The 19,244-nt window shown below is 37.5% G+C and overlaps 1 long non-coding RNA gene across 1 annotated transcript in view; it reads right to left on the bottom strand.

Annotated features, from left to right (window-relative positions):
• Positions 1–8,128: 8,128 nt before the first annotated feature.
• Positions 8,129–19,244, bottom strand: part of LOC139181360 (uncharacterized) — a 224,563-nt gene continuing 213,447 nt past the window's right edge. The window contains exon 3 of the long non-coding RNA XR_011565345.1: positions 8,129–9,304. This is a non-coding gene — a long non-coding RNA (uncharacterized lncRNA). The remainder of the gene's footprint in view (positions 9,305–19,244) is intronic.

Raw genomic sequence — 19,244 nt, forward strand, 5'->3', positions numbered from 1 at the left:
TCACTTCATGGCAAATAGATGGGGGAAAAGTGGAAACAGTGACAGATTTTATTTTCTTGGGATCCAAAACCACTGTGGATGTTGATTGCAGCCATGAAATTAAAAGACGCTTGATCCTTTTAAGAAAAACTGTGACAAACCTAGACAGCGTATTAAAAGGCAGAGACATAACTTTTCTGACAAAGGTCCATATAGTCAAAGCTATGGTTTTTCCAGTAGTCATGTACAGATGTAAGAGTTGGATCATAAAGAAAGCTGAGCACTGAAGAATTGATGCTTTTGAACTGTGGTGCTGGAGAAGACTCTTGAGAGTCCTTGGGCCTGCAAGGAGATCAAACCAGTCAATCCTAAAGGAAATCAACCCTGAATACTCATTAGAAAGACTGATGCTGAAGCTTCAATACTTTGGCCACCTGATGTGAACAGCCAACTCCTTGGAAAAGACATGGATGCTCAGAAAGATTGAGGGCAGGAAGAGGAATGGGAGACAGAGGATTAGATTGTTTAATCTAATCATTAAACAGTGATTATATCACGGACTCAATGGACATGAGTTTGAGCAAACTCAGGGAGATAGTGAAGGACAGGGAAGCCTAGAGTGCTGCAGTCTATAGGGTTGCAAACAGTTGGTCACAACTTAGTGACTGAACAACAGTTTTATATGATGTTTAAAAAAAAAAGTAGATTACATGGCTTGAAAAGAGTGAAGGAGTAGAGAGAAAATGTGGTGGGACAAGAGACAGAGCCAATAAATAAAGATACAAAAGAGGGCTCAACTGATGTTAGAAGCTGAAGTCAACAGTGAAACCAGTGTAGGGATCTGAGTGTTAGGCTAGGACCTGTCTGGGTTGACCATAGTGGAAAAGGGCACAGCTCCAATTACAGGTCAAAGAGGCATGGGATCCTGGAATAGCAGTGGGGACACTACTGAAAGAGACTATGCAGGGCTCCAGCCTGCTCTAGGTGGTAAACAAATCTGAACTAAGCAATAGTCTGGAAAAAATAGATGAGAGGCTGGACATCACTGGCAGACCAAGGCCTTATGGATACTCAGTGCAAGTGAGACTGCAGGAGATCTGAGAAAACAGAATGTCTGGGTTTCAATATGAGAACTCCAAAATGGAGCATTTTGAAGTGATAATGATATTTAAGGTGTAGGATTGCTTCAACGTAACTGAAGGGTAGTAAAGATCAAGCTTCCTAAAGTTGAAGGTGGTGTAATTTGAGTACACTAGGTAAATTTTTAAAAGACAAGAGCAGTGAAATTGGCAGGATAGAATCTTGAACTTACCTCCTTCCAATGGCATGCCCAAATTACAACTATTTACAAAGCAACTATGTATGAGAATGACCTAAAGACTAGCAGAAAAGACTTTACACTCTTAAAGATATAAAGAACAAACCAAAACAAAATGGACACGAGGAATGGAGACATGGTAAAGTCAAAACCCATACATCCAGGTAGATGCCCAATGAATGAGAGGATAGTCACAACTGCAGAAGTTTTCCCCAAGGAGCAAGAGGTCCAAGCTGCATATCAGGCTCCTTAGCCTGGAGGTCCTGCACCAGGAAGACAAGACCCCTGAAAGGCTGGCTTTGAAAGCCAGCAGAATTTGCATATAGGAAAGTTAGAGAGCTGTAGGAAACAGAGACTCTCCTCTTAAAAGGTGCACGCAAAATCTCACATGCTCTGAGATCCAGTACAGAGCAGTAATTTGAAAGGAGCCTAGATCAATCCACTTGCTGATCTTAGAGAGGCTCCCCAAGAGGCAGGAGGCAATTCCCCCTGGAGACACAGACACTGGCAGAAGCCATTCTCCAGAAGCTCTTTCTACCATGATGACACCAGGGCTGGTAAGCACCATTCTGCAGTCATCCTTCTAGCCTATTAGCTCTGGGGGCTTAATAACCCACCAGCCATTCTGAAATAGTCCCAGGACTCCCCAGGCTGAGTAACCAGCTGCATGGGGACCCAGTCCCACCCCAATGCCAGCCCCAAGCTCACTCAGATCCCCTAGCAAGACGCCCCAGTACATGACATCAGTGGGCAGGGGACAGCCCTAGGATTCCATAGACCCGGAACCCAGCTGCCCGGGGAACTGGCCTCACTCATCAGCATGTAGGCACTAGCTTCAGGACTCCCAGGCCCTGCAGCCAGCCAACCTGGTGCCCAGCCCCAGTCCCACAATCAGTGGTCCTGATCACCAGTGGACCAGTGCCAGCCCTGGAACCCTCACGTCTTATAGCCAAACAACATGGGACATGGCCCTGCCCTCAGTGAACAGCTGAATAGACATTTTTCCAAAGACATACAGATAACCAACAGATATATGTGAAACGTGGCTAGCATCACTAATCATTCAGTTCAGTTCAGCTCAGTCACTCAGTCATGTCCGACTCTTTGTGACCTCATGAATTGCAGCACACCAGGCCTCCCTGTCCATCACCAACTCCTGGAGTTCACCCAAACTCATGTCCATCGAGTCGGTGATGCCATCCAGCCATCTCATCCTCTGTTGTCCCCTTCTCCTCCTGCCCCCAATCCCTCCCAGTGTCAGCGTCTTTTCCAATGAGTCAACTTTTTGCATGAGGTGGCCAAAGTATTGGAGTTTCAGCTTCAGCATCAGTCCTTCCAACGAACACCCAGGACTGATATCCTTTAGGATGGACTGGTTGGATCTCCTTGCAGTCCAAGGGACTCTCAAGAGGCTTCTCCAACACCACAGTTCAAAAGCATCAATTATTCATTGCTCAGCTTTCTTCACAGTCCAACTCTCACATCCATACCTGATTACTGGAAAAACCATAGCCTTGACTAGATGGACCTTTGTTGGCAAAGTAATGTCTCTGCTTTTTAATATGCTATCTAGGTTGGTCATAACTTTCCTTCCAAGAAGTAAGTGTCTTTTAATTTCATGGCTGCAGTCACCATCTGCAGTGATTGTGTAGCCCCCCCAAAAAAATAAATAAATAAATAAAGTCTGACACTGTTTCCACTGTTTCCCCATCTATTTCCCATGAAGTGATGGGACCAGATGCCAAGATCTTTGTTTTCTGAATGTTGAGCTGTAAGCCCACTTTTTCACTCTCCTCTTTCACTTTCATCAAGAAGCTTTTTAGTTCCTCTTCACTTTCTGCCATAAGGGTGGTGTCATCTGCATATCTGAGATTATTGATATTTCTCCCGGCAATCTTGATTCCAGCTTGTGTTTCTTCCAGCCCAGCGTTTCTCATGATGTACTCTGCATATAAGTTAAATAATCAGGGTGACAATATACAGCCTTGATGTATTCCTTTCCCAATTTGGAACCAGTCTGTTGTTCCATATCCAGTTCTAACTGTTGCTTTCTGACCTGCATATAGGTTTCTCAAGGGAAATCCAAACCAAAACCACAGTGAGATATCACCTCACACCTGTCAGAATGACTATTTATAAAAAAGAAAACAAATAACAAGTACAGGCAAAGATGCGGAGAAAAGGGAACGTTGGTGCACTGTTAGTAGGAACGTAAATTGGTACAGTCACTATGGAAAACATAGGTTTCTCAAAAAATTAAACATAAAACTACTATACTGTCCAGCAATTCCACCTCTGGGTATTTTTCCAAAGAAAACAAAAACACTAATTTGAAAACATATATGCACCCCTATGTCCATTGCAGCATTATTTACAATAGCCAAGATATAGAAGCAACATAAATGCCCACTGATAGAAGAATGGATAAAGAAAATCTGGTGTGTGTTTATATATACAATGCAACACTACTCATTATAAAAAAAAAAGAATAAAATCTTGCCATTTGCAACAACATGGATGGGCTTAGAAGGTACTACCCCAAGTGAAATAAGTCAGATGTAAAAAGACAAATACGGTATGGTATTACTTATATATGGATTCTAGAAAACAGAACAAGTGAGCAAGAGTAATAAAACAGAAACAGAGTCACAGATACAGAGAAAACAGGTTCTTGCCAGAAGGAGGGGAATAAGGATGAGTGAAATAGGTAAGGGAAATCAAGAGGTACAAACTTCTAGCTACAAAATAAATGAGTCACTAGGATTAAATGTACAGCATGGAGTTATAATCAGTAATACTGCAATCAATATTTTTGTATAGTGACAGATGGTAACTAGACTTACTTATCATGATGAGCATTTTGTGATGTATGGAAATAACGAGTCACTACATTATGCATTGGGAACTAACACAGTGTTATAAGTCAATTATACTTCCAACAAAGAAACTCATAGAAAAAGAGATCAGATTTGGGGTTACCAGAGGCAGGGGATGGTGGGAGGGGGAATTGCATGACGGTGGTCAAATGGTACAAACTTTCAGTTGTAAGATAAATTAGTACTAGGAATGTAATGTACAACATGATTAACATAATTAACATAATTAACATTGCTATATGTTATCTATGGAAGTTAAGAGAATAAACCCTGAGTTCTCATCACAAGGAAAAATATTTTTTTTCTTTTTCTTGTATTGTGTATCTATATGAGATGATGGATATTCACTGAACTTATTAAGTTAATCATTTCCTTATGCATGTAAGTCAAATCACTATGCTGTACACTTCAAACTTATACAGTGCTATATGGCAATTATGTCTCAATAAAGCTGAAAGAAAAAAATAATGAAATAAACGACAAGAGTTGCATAAATCATCAATTACATGGGGAAGAATGAATGTGATTTCTTAAAAAGCTAATTCTTAGCAAGTAAATTGTGCAGGAGCAAATCCTTATTTAATGTCTTTATTCCTGTTTTACAGATCTATCATATATAGAACTTTCAAAGACATATAATTGTCAGCTGTGTTTTGCTTTTGCAAAAGGTAGCTCAGAATATTCCTTTAAAGTATAACAGGATATAAATTACAAACTGTGCATTAACTGTACTGCTTTCTTGGAATTTCTGATTTAATTGATTTAGAGAAGTTTTAATCTGCTCTCAATCTGCTATAGGAGTTTAAGCAGGGGCTTCCTTGATTAAAGACTCCACCTTCTAGTGGTTAAGAATCCACCTTGCAATGCAAGGGACCCAGTTTAACTCCTGGTTTAAGAAGATCCCACATGCCTAAAAGCAATTAAGCTGGTATGCCACAACTATTGAGCCTGTGTTCTAGAGCCTGGCAGCCACAACTACTGAGCCCACGTGCTACAACTGCTGAAGCCCAAGTACCTGAGAGCCCGTGCTCCACAAGGGAAGCCACCACAATGAGAAGCCCGCACACCACAAGTTGAGAGTAGCCTCCACTCACTGCAACTAGAGAAAGCCTGTGTGCAGCAACAAAGACCCACCACAGCCAAAAATAAATAAATAAATAAAAACCTTTAAAAAGAGTTTAAGCATATCATTTAATAAATATCATCACTGAACCATTAAAGTCATAATCAGGGAATTATTATTTATTTAATTTGATATTTCATGATAGTAACATTCTATTTGCTACATATAAGAATAGAACATATTTTAATTGACAATATTTTATCCCATCTATACAAAGTACAAGCATTTTTTATCTTTAACATTCCCAGTATGATTAAAATGGTTGAAGGAACTTTCTTCAGATGATTGACAATTCAGGTGAGCTGTTTATCATTTGACATTACCAGGAGTTTAAAAAAAACTCTCAGTCTCACTTTTATAATTACATTAATTGAACATGACTCAACAGCATGAATTACTCATACTGTCATTACCCCAAAGTAAAGTTTTTGGCAGTATTCAAAAGACAGAGGCAAATATGGACAAATAGCTCAAGTTCCAGAAGATTCCATGAAGTCATCAAACACCTTGTACAGGCTTCTCAAAGTTTCTCAGATATAGTGGTGTGACTTAACCACAAACTGAAATTATTAAGGTCTCTTTGACCTTGGCTGCATTTTAGTGGTGGTCTTTGTAAAGGGCATAAATTGTTTTTAACAATTTTCCTTCTCTCATAGTATAAAAGAAACCTTATTTTCAATATATTTTCATTTTTAGGACTTATAATCCATCTCAAGACAACTGAGGCCACTGAAGTCTCTATCTAGCAATGTTCCCTCCAAAACAATAAAAGAAAACTAGGAAGAAAAAATAAGAATGCACCAAAAACAAGAAAAAACAAAAGAGAAGAAACAGCAAGGGCCCAAGGTGAGTCTAAAACACTGTGAGAAAGCATAAATCCATCCTCAGTGTGAAAGTACTGAAAAACAAATGTCTGAACATAAATAGAGGACTTTAAAACTATACTCAATTTGAAGGTGAAGCATTCAAAACTCATAGCTTCTTGGAGAGAAAAGCAGTAAGAGGGAGGGAAAATCATCCATTGGATGGTGAAGTGGAAAAGGAGCAAAAGAGAAAATTTTAGAAGTCATGCAAGGCAAGAGATCCATTAAGTCAGAGGATGCACAATCAATCTCCACCAACCAAAAAAGCAAATGCATTGAAGTGTTTGGAATTTGATATTCTGACAGGTGTGTCATTAAACTATGAATACCACAAAAATGAACAAGAAAATTAATTGGTTCACATAGAGTTCTGAATCAAACTAGAAAACTAAATTCAGTACTTAACAACTGAGGTAACCCAATCCCAGAAAAGCAATCATGAAGCAAATAAATAAATAAATAATAATGTAGGATAATACTTCAAATGGAATTAAATAGACACAAATAAAAACTTGGTGATTTTTAAAAATAAAAAATTACCTTGAATCAGAAATTCAAAAGCTTAGAACAGAAATGGGCAAAACACAGATCGAAATTAAAGGAGTTGATTGAAGTCACGAAAAAAATGAACAAAAAGATTAAGATATTTTATAATTCAATAATAAATTACAAAGCTCTCAAGTGAGAATAGAAGCTAAGAAACCTTAATAGGGTGCACTGAAGAATACTAAGGATCAAGAAAATAAGCAATAGAATGAAAATGAGATCAGGAAAGTAAAAAGGTTAGCACAGAAAGCAAAGGAAACAGAAGACAAGCAAAGAAGCAATAATGTATTGCTGCACTCCTGGTGAAAAGATAATCAATGGAACAAAACTCTTACTTAATGTATGGCAAAACCAATACAATATTGTAAAGTAAAAAAATAATAATAATAAAAAAGAAAGAAAAAAAGAAAAAAAATTATAATCCAAGAAAACTTTCCAGAAACAAAAAAGACCTATGTTTATTTATACATTGAAAATGTACATGTCAACTCCAAGATATAGCCTACTTCAACTAAAAGTTTTTAAAGATAAAGATAAAATCTTTGAGGCCTACAGGCAAAAAGATCAAGCAATATATAAAGGCAAAAACACTGGACTGGCAATCAGACATTCAAAAACAGTATAAAAAGCAAAGCAAAAATAGACAAGCACTTTACAAATACTCAATGAAATTAATTATGAAACAGGGATTTTATATCCAACAAATTGCCCAAGTATCAAGGCTTTTACATATGCATACATACAGTTTTTCAACCTACAAAATCTTAGGGAATTCTGTAATCAGAGCCCTTTTTGAGAAATTTACTAGAACAAATATTGGCAAACTATTTATGCATCCACAGATTATATCAAGCCTGTTTTGTTTCTGACAGAGACTGAGATAAGAATGTTTTTTACATTTTTTAATTGGTGAAAGAAAATTCTAAAATTAACAATATTTTGTGATCTGCAAAAATGATATACAAGTTAAATTTCAGTGTCTATAGATCAAGGTTTATGAGAATACAGCTACATTCATTTATTGTCTATAGTAGTTTGTGTGCTACAAAAGCAGAGCTAAGCAGTTGTAACAGAGACCGTATGGCCTGCATAGCCTAATATATTTATTATCCAGCCTGTTAGAGAAAAAGTTTGCAAACTTCTGCACTAGAAGATAAGCTTCTCTCAACCAAAAAATATTTGGAAAAATTCAGCAAAAGGACTGGTGGTAAATCATTTTGTACATAGGTAAGTAGATTGAAGGACGGATGGACAATACAGATTTATGCAACAAAACAAATTTGGGATAAATGAGAGTGAAAGATATATATATATATATATATATATGATGTTTTGACAAAGTAACAGCAATTCAACCAATAAATGTGATAAAGGAAAGCAGAGAAGAAAAGAGAATAGGCAATAGAAGGCATGATACAAATAAAAGATGATAAACCAGACATCAATGAGTTAAATAAGAAAACATGTATATTTAAAAAGGTATGAACTAAGATAACCACTAAAACAAAGCTGCAAACTTTTCTAAACACCTAAAATATGTAAAGGGCAAGTGATTCACACATGTTATAGAGAAACATAGCAAATATAAAATACACACAATTGCATATTTAGAGCTGATTCATGTTGTTGTACAGCAGAGACTAACATTACATTGTAAAGCAATTATCTTCCAATTTTAAAAAAAGAATAAGCTTATAAGAGAAATAAAATACACACAATTCTAAAAGATTGTGACAACATTGAGAATAAACAGATAATTCATAAGGATAAATGGGCTTTACCTACTTAGTAAAAGAAAACAATTTTCAAGTTCATTCACAGAACAAAACTCAACTCTCTTGTAAACAAGAAACATATCTCAAACTGATTCAAAAAGGTTATAAATAGAGGGACAAAGGTATACCAAATGGAAACAGAAATATGGAAACAGAACAGTAGAAGAAAAGGAATATATCCAGGTATCAGCAACATAAAATTCAAATCTCAAAGCAAAAAATGTAACAGAAGAGGGACATTTTTTTATATTAAAGGCCACAATGCAGAATAATATAACATTTAAGAATATTACCAAATAGTAAGCAACACCTTAATGAAGTAAAAACTGTGGAAACTGCAAGAAGACAGAAACGGCAATACAATAATAATAGAGGAGATTTTAGTACTCCATTCTAAAGACAAGGCAGATCAAGTGAACAAAAAATTAGGAAGGCCAGAGAAGACTTAAGCAAACTAATCAACAAGGTAGAATTTACAAATATATGTACAATTTTTCACTCTGATCATAGGGAACGCACCTTTTTTTCAACAGCCCATGGCATAGTCACAAAAACTGATGAGATATTAAGTTACAAACAAACATTAATAAATCTCACAAAGAAGCCACATTACAAACAACTCTCATGGATCATAGAGCAGTTAAACCAGAAAGTACTAATAAAAACAAAATTCATTCATTTTTTGTCATACAAAAAAATTGATATTTGCAAACCTCTACCATTAGCCAATATTAAAAAAAAAAAAATCACAAGCACCTACCATGTGCCAGAAACCGGGATTCAGAGATAATCAGCTGTGATCCTTGTTCTCAAGAGTAGGACCTCTGGCAGAAGGAAAAGAAAGAAACAATCACCATAGAATACAGTAAGGCTTGCAACAACATGTGTTAACTGCTATGTCTTCTGGTTCTAACCATCCGCTGGTACTATATAGATACAATCTTTATAAGAATATCTTTATTTTTTTATTTATTTATTTATTTATTTTTTTTTTGCTGCCACCATGTAGCATGTGGAATCTTAGTCCCCTGACCAGGAATAGAACCAGCACCCCCTGTAGTGGAAGCATGAAGTCTTAACCACTGGACCCCCAAGGAAGTCCCCAGAAATATCCTTACGTTCAGGAAACACATACTTTATATTTAGCAGAAAGGGGCTAGGAGGCACACAAGTGGTTCAGAAAGATGGAGAGTAAACAATGAAGCAAATGGAATAAGCAATAAAATACTGAAGTGAAATCTGGATAAAGGCTATCTGGTTTGCCCGATACTGTTCATATCTCAGAAGGTTTTTAAAGCTTGAAATTGTTTCCGAAGAAAAAGTTTGAGTAAAAGAAGAAATCACCTCTATGCAAGGCATTTCCTCCTTTAAAATTAATATCTGTGATATGAAACAGAGATAAAATATCTCAACATTTTCAGTTTTTCAATTTATCTTTATATGATCTTCCCTGGCTACCTTTTCTTTTTCTTACACCATGTCGCCCGCCTTATTCAAATACCAGTTTTTAGACTTTGTCTAAATACTTATAAACAATTTCTTTCCATTACTTTCAAATTCGCTCTTTTTTGTCAGGCTGAGCATCAGTTATTTAACAGAATATTCCACAACATGGACACAAAGTTTAAAATGATAGACAGTAGGAAAATCTTTGAAAATTAGAAGTTACACAGTTTACACTTCTAACAGCAAAGACCGCATTCTTAAAGAACTTCATTTTTGAGGTGGAAAGAGGACTAAAAAGTATAGGGAGAAAAACGTCACAACTGCCAGGGAAATTAGGTGGCAAGTTCTAAAAGGTGGCAAAGCCCTATTTTGAAAGACAAGCAGGAGTTCGGGGTGCCCCCTCCCCAAAAAAAGGGGGTAAAGACAAAAGGAACAGCATTTACTTGTAAAATATATACACTTCTGAAGAAAAAGCTTCCTTCCTCCTCATTATTTTGACTTACCCTAAATGAACTTCTTTCCATTTGCATTTGGCACCTTCAGATCACCCAGGACCAAGAGTCCCGTCAAGAGGAATAACGACCTCCATCGTATCAGAAAGACCAACTGTCACTCTCTCTTCCTCCCAGGCTCACAGCAAGCACTATCTATCCCCGTCCCCTTCTGGGTTCAGATCAAGTCACATGGGTGAGTCCTGGCCAATGAAATGTGGAGGAATAGGACCCAGTTTGCATGCACCTCTCTTCCCCCAATCCCACGTTTGTGAGCTAGGCCTGCTTACTATTTTTTTTTTTTTTTTCAAATTAGACAATATGTTCTACCTGTTCCCTTGTGTTGCTGTGCTGGAAGAGAATAACCTGGTCCCTAAAAATCAGCCATGCTATTTGACATTTTCTCTTCCTTCATTTGGGGCTTCCCTGATACCTCAGTAAAGAATCCACCTGCAATTCAGGGGACCCCAGTTCCATTCCTGGGTCAGGAAGATCCCCTGGAGAAGGGATAGGTTACCCACTCCAATATTCTTGGGCTTCCCTTGTGACTCAGCTGATAAAGAACCTGCCTGCAATACAGGAAACCTAGGTTTGATCCCTGGGTTGGGAAGATCCCCTGGAAAGATCTCTTTCCTTTATTTGTAGTCTAGTTGCAAAGAATCCAGATTCTGAGGCCCAAGGAGCTGGCAGAACCATGTAATGGAAGAAACGTGTCTGACTGACTGCACTGAACTGTGCCATGTGTAATATACATCAATCATTATTTGTTAACCCTCCCCCCACACCCCACCAAATACACCTTAGAGAAGATTTGCAGATTAAGTGAGGACTGTACTGGCACATATTGGTACCTGGCACATATTGTTACGGAAGTGCTTATAATTATTGTTTGTTTTGCAGAGATATTCTTGGCTTCAAAGATGTTTACTAGCTTTTTAACTCAAAAACAATTCTGCAAGTTCTTCAAGCTTCTTTCTTCATTTGAAAATGGAGAAAATCCATTTACCCAATTGTGCCCTTATATATATATATATATATATATATATATATATATATATATAATTACATATATATTTGGGTACAAATATCCCTTAATAAATACCAAAGAGTCATCTAAGTTCAGAAGACATAAAATTGAACAAGATCTATAAGGTTTTTGCTTTTATAGCGCTTACATTCTGGTAGGGACTGAGGTTCCCACAAAAACAAATATTACAGAGAATAAAATCATACAAATTATTATGAAGAATAGAAACAAGGTGACTTGATTGTAAAACTAGGAATTAGTTCTAACTTAGATGGGGGTGACTTAAAAAGTTATTCTGAGAAGGTGGCATTTGAGCTAAGACCTGAATGGCATAAAAGAGTTAATTGTGGGTGCAAAGTTCAAGGAGAAAAATGTCCCAGGTAGAGGGAACAACCAGGGCACAGGCTCTGAGGAGGAAATAAGCTTAGCATGTTAAGCAGGGCAATGTAGCTACAGTTATTGGCAAATGTGGGAAAGAATAGGATAAGATGAGGTTGCAGACTAAGGCAGGAGACAGATCTTGTTGAGATTTTCTAGTTGACATCAAGCATTTTGGACTAAGATGTAAGACAGTTTAAGATTTTAAGCAGAATAATGGCATGATATGATTTAACTTTAGAAAGAAAATTTTGGCTGCTGCATGGAAATCGGACTATAGGGCAAGAAGCAAGAGTGAAAGTCAAAGGACCAATTAGGTAACTATTGTAATTCTTTATACAAGAGATGGTGATTTTAGCTAGACTAGTAGCAGGGGAGATGGAAAGAAGTGACTTGTGATATGTAGTTTAGTGGTAGAGCCAACAAGATTTGGTAGTGCACTGGGTATAGATGTGAAGATGCATACACGGTCATTCCCAAGTACTGGCTTGTGCTTTTAGGTAACTATTCTAACTAAGGAACACTAGAAGAAAAAGTGATTTTGCATCACTTTCTCCCTTCCTTTCTCTCTGTCTTCGAGAGGAGGAACCTCCTGAAGTCAGGTAAATAACAGTTATACTATTAATGAAATTAATGAGAACAGGATCCATTTTGTTGAGGTGAGAGTATTGCTGTTCTGTGTGAATGTGTGTATGTGTGTGCACATGCACTACACAATCATTAGATATGGTTTTGACCTAGGTGAGTAAGTAATTGCTGCTTCTAGAAAGTTAGATCCCTGTTCCAGGGCACTGATCATGGAGAGCAATAGCTCAAACAATGGAGGGCGCCCAAGTCTTCAGTTCAGTGGAGCTAAATCCAGTCAGCAGCTAACTTAGGACCTCAGGGGAAGATGTGACTATCTTGTATTGTCTGGTGGCCTTGATGTTTTGAAATTCCAGAACAAGGGGGCTTCCCTTCTTCAAAGTTTTAATGCTTTCAGAGATTTTATCTTGTGAAAGTCACTGATAAATACGTTGCTCAGCAAAACACACTGTGGTACTGTTTCAGATTTTGGCCAGAAAATTTATAAAAAGAAAGCTCTAGTAAGATGTGTTCATTTATTACAAGTCTTTCCTTTTAGTTTCATCACAAACATAAGGAGGCCTGGGATTCTGCCTCAATATTTATTCTCAATCCTCATTTTAATTCTTCACAACACTTTTGCACATATGGAACTGGGGTTCAGAGAGATTTTAAGACTTGCCTAAGGTCACACAGTGGCTCAGATCAGTGCTTCTCTGGTGGCTCAGACAGTAAAGAATTGGCCTGCAATGCAGCAGACCTGAGTTTGGTCCCTGGGTTGGGAAGATCCCCAGGAGGAGGTCATGGCAACCCACTCCAGTATTCTTGCCTGGAGAATCCCCATTGACAGAGGAGCTTGGCAGCACAGAGAATAAGAGGTGAAGCAGGGCACTCCAAACCAGGTTTGTCTGACACAAATATCACTGTGCTTTTGCCTGTACCAGGTGATATCCCGGGTTCCCTATAGGGCAGACATGATCTGCCTTTTATTTGACAAAGAACAGCTCACTAATGGATTTTCTATAAAAATCAGTTAGAAAATAATAGAGATTGGGGTCAGTTGCAGCCAAATCTCATGAACTGTGGGGGGAAATGTGGTCCCCAAAGTAAATCAAGGGGTCTTTGAATTCCAAAATGGTCTCCAAGTTCCTGCCCAAGTTTCTGGTATACACACCCTGTATAATCTTTTCTCCTTGAGTGTGGATAGGGCTTGTGAATATAATGTGATAGCATTCCTGTAATTATATTACATTATATGGCAAAGGTGAAAGACCTTTTCTGATGTAAGTAGAATCCCTATTTGTTGATTTTTGAGATAGTCAGAAGAGAGTATACTGGGTGGGTCTGATCTAATCAGGTGAGTCTTTTTAAAACCAAGGTCTAGGCTTTCCTTAGAGTCAAAGTCTCAAAGCAGCACAGGATCTTGAATAAACCAACCAGGTTGTGAACTGCCTACGGGAAGGAGAAACTGCTAGGAGCCAAGGTCCTCTGATCCACTGTGGCAAAAAACTGAACTCTACCAGCAATCTAAATGGGTTTGGAATAAGACCCCAATCTCCAGATTAATACATGGCCTAGCTGACACATGTGAATGCAGCCTTATGAGACCCTGAGTAGAAGATCCAGCTCAGACTGCTGACTGTCTAAACTTTGAGGTGATAAAGACGTGGTGTTTTAAGCTGCTAAGTGTGCAGTAATTTGTTTAGCAAAAATAGAAATTGAATGCAGGGTTCTTCTCTTGTTTCAGGCAGGCTAAAATATTGAACAACCCCTCTGGGGTGCTTGCTGGTTGCAGGTGTTCTGGGTCGCTGCCTAAAGAAGATGATGGCTAAGCTGAAACATAAGATGAGAAGGAGTGATCTAGGTGAAGAGGAATATAAATGTGTTAGGAAGTGAGAAGCCTCATCCTCACTTAAGACATCACAGAATGCTTTTCAGAAACACTGAGACTCACCATATTTGTGAAAAGGGGGAAGAAAATCCCTCCTTCTCCCATTACAGCTTCTTTGGCAGAACACCCGATTCAGAGTATCCCAGAGTACATTTCATTGACCCTACCAGCTTTTAGGCTTTTCGCAGATGGCAGTGAAATAATTCATCACCAACAGAAGTTTGAAAACAGTCCATTCAGTGGGGAGAGAAAAAAAAAAAAATTCCGTCAACTGGCTTGGAGACCAAACAACTAGATGATTGAATTCCTTTCCTTAGGAAGGGACAGCTGACACTTTAATTGAGAAAAGCAGCATTTGCTTCTACCCCTAGAGAAGAAAAGACTTTCGTTTTTACAGTTGATATATTCCTTCTGAATGAGGAAGTATTTCATCACCTCATTTTATGTTGTGATTTAATTTCATTTCTCTTAAACTGATTAACTACCACCTCAGTTCTGCCTCTTCCCTCAGTGTGTACTGAGGGGAGATCCTAGCTTGGCCTCTGATGCCTGAGGTCAGAGGACCAGAATCAAGAAGTTGCTCTTTTGCTTATCTATTCATATATTTAATTATGGAAGTAGAGTTCATGTATCATTAAGTTTACTTTTTGAACATGTGCAATTCAATGGTTTGCATTATATTCACAACATTGTGTAACCATCACCACCACCTAATTCTAGAACTTTCCACTACCTCTCCCCAGAAACCTTGTATCTATTAGCAGTCAATCCTAATTCCCCTCTTTCTCTGTCACATAAAAATGATTAATAGGATTTCCGTCTGTATCGATGTCCCTATTACAGACATTTTTATAAATGAAATTATATAAAATGTGGTCTTTTGTGTCTACGTTCTTTTACTTAGCATAATGTTTTCAAGGTTGACCCATGTTGCAGCACATACCAGTAGCTTACACCTTTTTATGGCTGAATAATATTCCCTTTTGTAGCTATACCACTTTTTGTTTATCAATTCATCAATTGATGGGCATTTGTGGTGCTCCCATTTTTGTTGCTTATCATGGATAATGCTGCTATGAAAATTTGTGAGCATATTTTTGCATTAAAGTATGTTTTCAATTATTTTAGGTATATACCCAAGAGTTCCTTTGCTGGGTTCACATGGTAATTCTATGTTTAACATTTTAAGGAACTGCCAAATTATTTTCCACAGGGACTAAACCATTTTACTTTATCAGCAACAATGTATGAAGGTTTTAATTTCTCTTCATCTTTGTCAACACTTGTTATTTTCCAGTTTCTTTTTTCTTTTTATTATAACAGTCCTAGTGGGTGTGAAGTGTTCTTCCATTGTTGCTTTGATTTGCAACTCCCTAATAATTAATGATGTGAAGCCTCTTATCATTGGCTTGTTGGCAATTTCCATATCTTTGGAGCAATGTCTATTCAAGTCCTTTGCCCAAGTTCTAATTAGGTTGATTGTGTTTTTGTTTTTGAGTTACATATTCTGGGTGTTAAACCCTTATCAGACATACAATTTTTAAATATTCCTCTCATTTGTGGGTTGTCTTTTCACTCTCTTGATAGTGTCTTTTAATGTGCAACATTTTTAACTATTTAAATTTGAATGTATCTATTCTTTCTTTTGTTTCTTGTGATCTGGGTATTAAATGTAAGAAATCCAAAAACTTGAAGTCTGCCCCTGTTTTCTTCTAAGAGTTTTATAGTTTTAGCTCTAACATTTAGGTTTTGATCACTTTTGAATTAATTTTTTTTTCTAATTTTATTTTATTTTTAAACTTTACATAATTGTATTAGTTTTGCCAAATATTGATTATGGTGTGAGGTTGCAGTCCAAACTCATTCTCTTGCACACGGATATCCAGGACTACTTCTTGAAAAGACTATTCCTTCCCCACTGGATGATCTTAGCACTTATGCCAAAAATTAATCACAAATAGATATATGGATTTATCTCTATACTCTCAATTCTGTTGCATTAGTCTGTGTATGTCCTGATGCCAGTACTAAACTTTCTTGATTACAGTAGTTGTATAGAAAGTTTTGAAATTGAGAAGTTTGAGTCCTTCAATCTCATTCTTGTGTGTGTGTGTGGCTATTCTGGATCCCTTGTATTTCCATATGAATTTAAGGATCAGCTTAACTGTGGCTTCTTAAAGTGAGGTGAGCATCCAGCCACAACCCCAGTCCATTAGCAGCAGTTATTTTCATTTCTAAGGAGGTGAAAATGAGAGATGGGGCAGACCACAGGACATAAGTCCCAGGTCCTCAGGACCATAGTGGGTCTGGGCAGCAGGATTCACAAAGGGAGCAGTAATGCTCTGTAGCATCACTTCTCAAGCTGTAATGGCTCATGCAGCCATTGCGTTGTAAACCAGGTTCTGATTTAGTTGGTCTGGGGTGAAGCCTGAAACTTTATTTCTAACACATTCCTAAGTGATGCCAATGCTGCTGGTCCCTGAATTACACTTTGGGAAACAAGGCACATGTGCCATTCGCATCTACCTAGTAGTTCAAAGTATGAAGCTGAGACATCACTTAGGTTTATTCAGACTGCTCTTTATGCCAAATAAATAAATAAAATTTTAAAAAGGAAAGGAAAGCTAGGCCTTCAAGGGGAAAGAAAAGGACTTGGCAAAGCCCACAAGACTAGGTACAGGCAGAAACTAGGAATTCTGATTCCAAATTCTCAGTTACGTTCTCATTCCCCCAAACTGTGGGTGCTTTCTGTCAATCACCTTCCATTCTGCTTAAAAACACCTGTCCTGCCCACGGTCTCCAGCCAATTTTTCCCTCCTTTGCAGCTTGTTTCCAGCATATTTCCTCAAAAGATAAACTTTCAAATTAAAAGGAGAATTTGAGTGTGATAAATGTTCACACAAGTTGCTATCTGTATTTCCTTAGGACTATCTCTGGGTACAGAATGAGGGGATATACTATATCTCTGTAGGCAAAGTGGTTAAATTCCAGCATAAAATTATACATGCTACATATGACAGAACTCTAAGATGATCCCCAAGATTCCCCACAACCTGGTGGTGTACACTTCCTGTATAACCCAGAGACTGTGAATATGATAGATTTCATTCCTGTGATTCCATTATAATATACGGAACAGCTGATTTTAAGAAAGGCAGATTCTTTGGGGAGTCCTGATCTAGTCACATGACCCCCTTAAAGTAAGGTTATAGACAAAGAAGTAAGAGATTCAAAGCACAAGACAAATTCAATATATTACTGCTTACTTAAAGATGGAGGAGGATATGCAGCATTTTAGATGATGTTGTGTTTGTACTTTGTTGTGTAGATTAAAAGAACTGTGTTGAATAAACCTAGGATTAGAGTGCAAAAAAAAAAAAAAAAAAAAGATGGAGGAGGACATACAGCAAGGAAATTGAGACCTCAGTCCAACAACCACAAGGAAGTAAATCCTGCCAACAAGGAGAATGAAATTGGGAGCAGACCTTTCCAGAGACTCAAGATGAAAGCTCAGTCCTGGCCAAATCCTTGACTTCAGGCTGTGATACTCTTAGAAAATAACCTAGCTGACTTATGACCTATAGAGCTTTGTTGTTTTAAGCCATTGAGTTTGTGGTAAGCAAATATATAGTGATATAAATACCTTGCCTTCTTGACAACAGACTGAACTGTGTCTCTATGTTTCCTTCTCTTTCAGGGAACCCAGAGTCAAATTTGAGGCAGAAATGTTAAAAGTTTTAGGTCTTTACAGTCTGTACATCTATTTTAAATGTTTTTCTCTTAGTAACGGCTTTCTGCATTTTTCTGTATTTTTTTTTGATTTTTTCCGTTCTTAATTATGTTTTAACATTCAATTTTATGTAATCTTTTTCTAGTCTCATTATAAAAGCAATATGTGTTCATTGTAGAAAATATGGAAAATAAAGTTATGCAGAAGAAGAGGAAAAAATTAAGCAATAGAATTCTATCACTTCATCTGGATAAAACAACTGCTAATGTTTTGGTGTGTTCTTTCCAGTCTTTTTCCCCATGCCAATATGTATATTTTTATATAATGAGATCATGCTGTATCATTATTCATATTCTTGTCATAAGCTACTGCTAAACATTTGAGGAAAGAACAAGATAGAAATTAACATATATTCTGTGGTTTGAAGGTATTTTTTTCTGATAAGTTGGTTGGTTGTCAGCAGATCTCACCTTTTTATTTGCCTCTTTCCTTCTGTTACTCCCATGACTCCTGGTGTTCAGCTATGTTGAGGGTTCCCAAGACAACCCTCAGGTTCAACAATTTGGTAGGATTACTCACAGAACTCAGCATATGGTCTCACTCACAGCTATGACTTGTTACAGCAAAAAAATACAAGGGAAAATCAGCAAAGGGAAAAGTAGCATGGGGACCAAATCTGGAAGAAATCTGATAAATTTTTCAAGAGTTCTCTCCCAGTGGACTCACAAAGAATGAACTTAATTCAATTTCTCCAGCATCAAACTGTGACAACACATGTGAAGTATTGTCTTCTGGGAAAGTTCATTAGAGACTCAGTGTTCAAGAGTTTCAATAGGCTAGTATTATAGGTGCTCTTTGCCTAGCATGTTTCAGAATTCCAGACTCCAAAAAGGAAAGCAGACATTCAGCATAAATTATATTGTTTGTATAAACAGTTTAGGCACAGCAAGCCACTGTTTTCAGTTAGGGCATGGTGGGGACTCTCCCAAAAACCAAGTTCCCAGACTCCAGGCAATGGCCTACTCTGAAAGCAAGCCAGTCTAAGGATAGTGATCTCAAGCCTGCTATGTTAAATCTTTCCTACCACCACCTAAATGCCACATTCCCATGGTCCTACTGCAGTTATGTGTAATACTCAACACCTGAATTATACATTCTCTCTGACATAGAGTATATTAGCATTTGAGTGCTGAGTGCTAAGTCTCTTCAGTCGTGTCTGACTCTATGCAACCCTATG

The sequence above is a fragment of the Bos indicus genome, chromosome X (assembly GCF_029378745.1).
Source record: "Bos indicus isolate NIAB-ARS_2022 breed Sahiwal x Tharparkar chromosome X, NIAB-ARS_B.indTharparkar_mat_pri_1.0, whole genome shotgun sequence".
Classification (NCBI taxonomy): Eukaryota; Metazoa; Chordata; class Mammalia; order Artiodactyla; family Bovidae; genus Bos; species Bos indicus.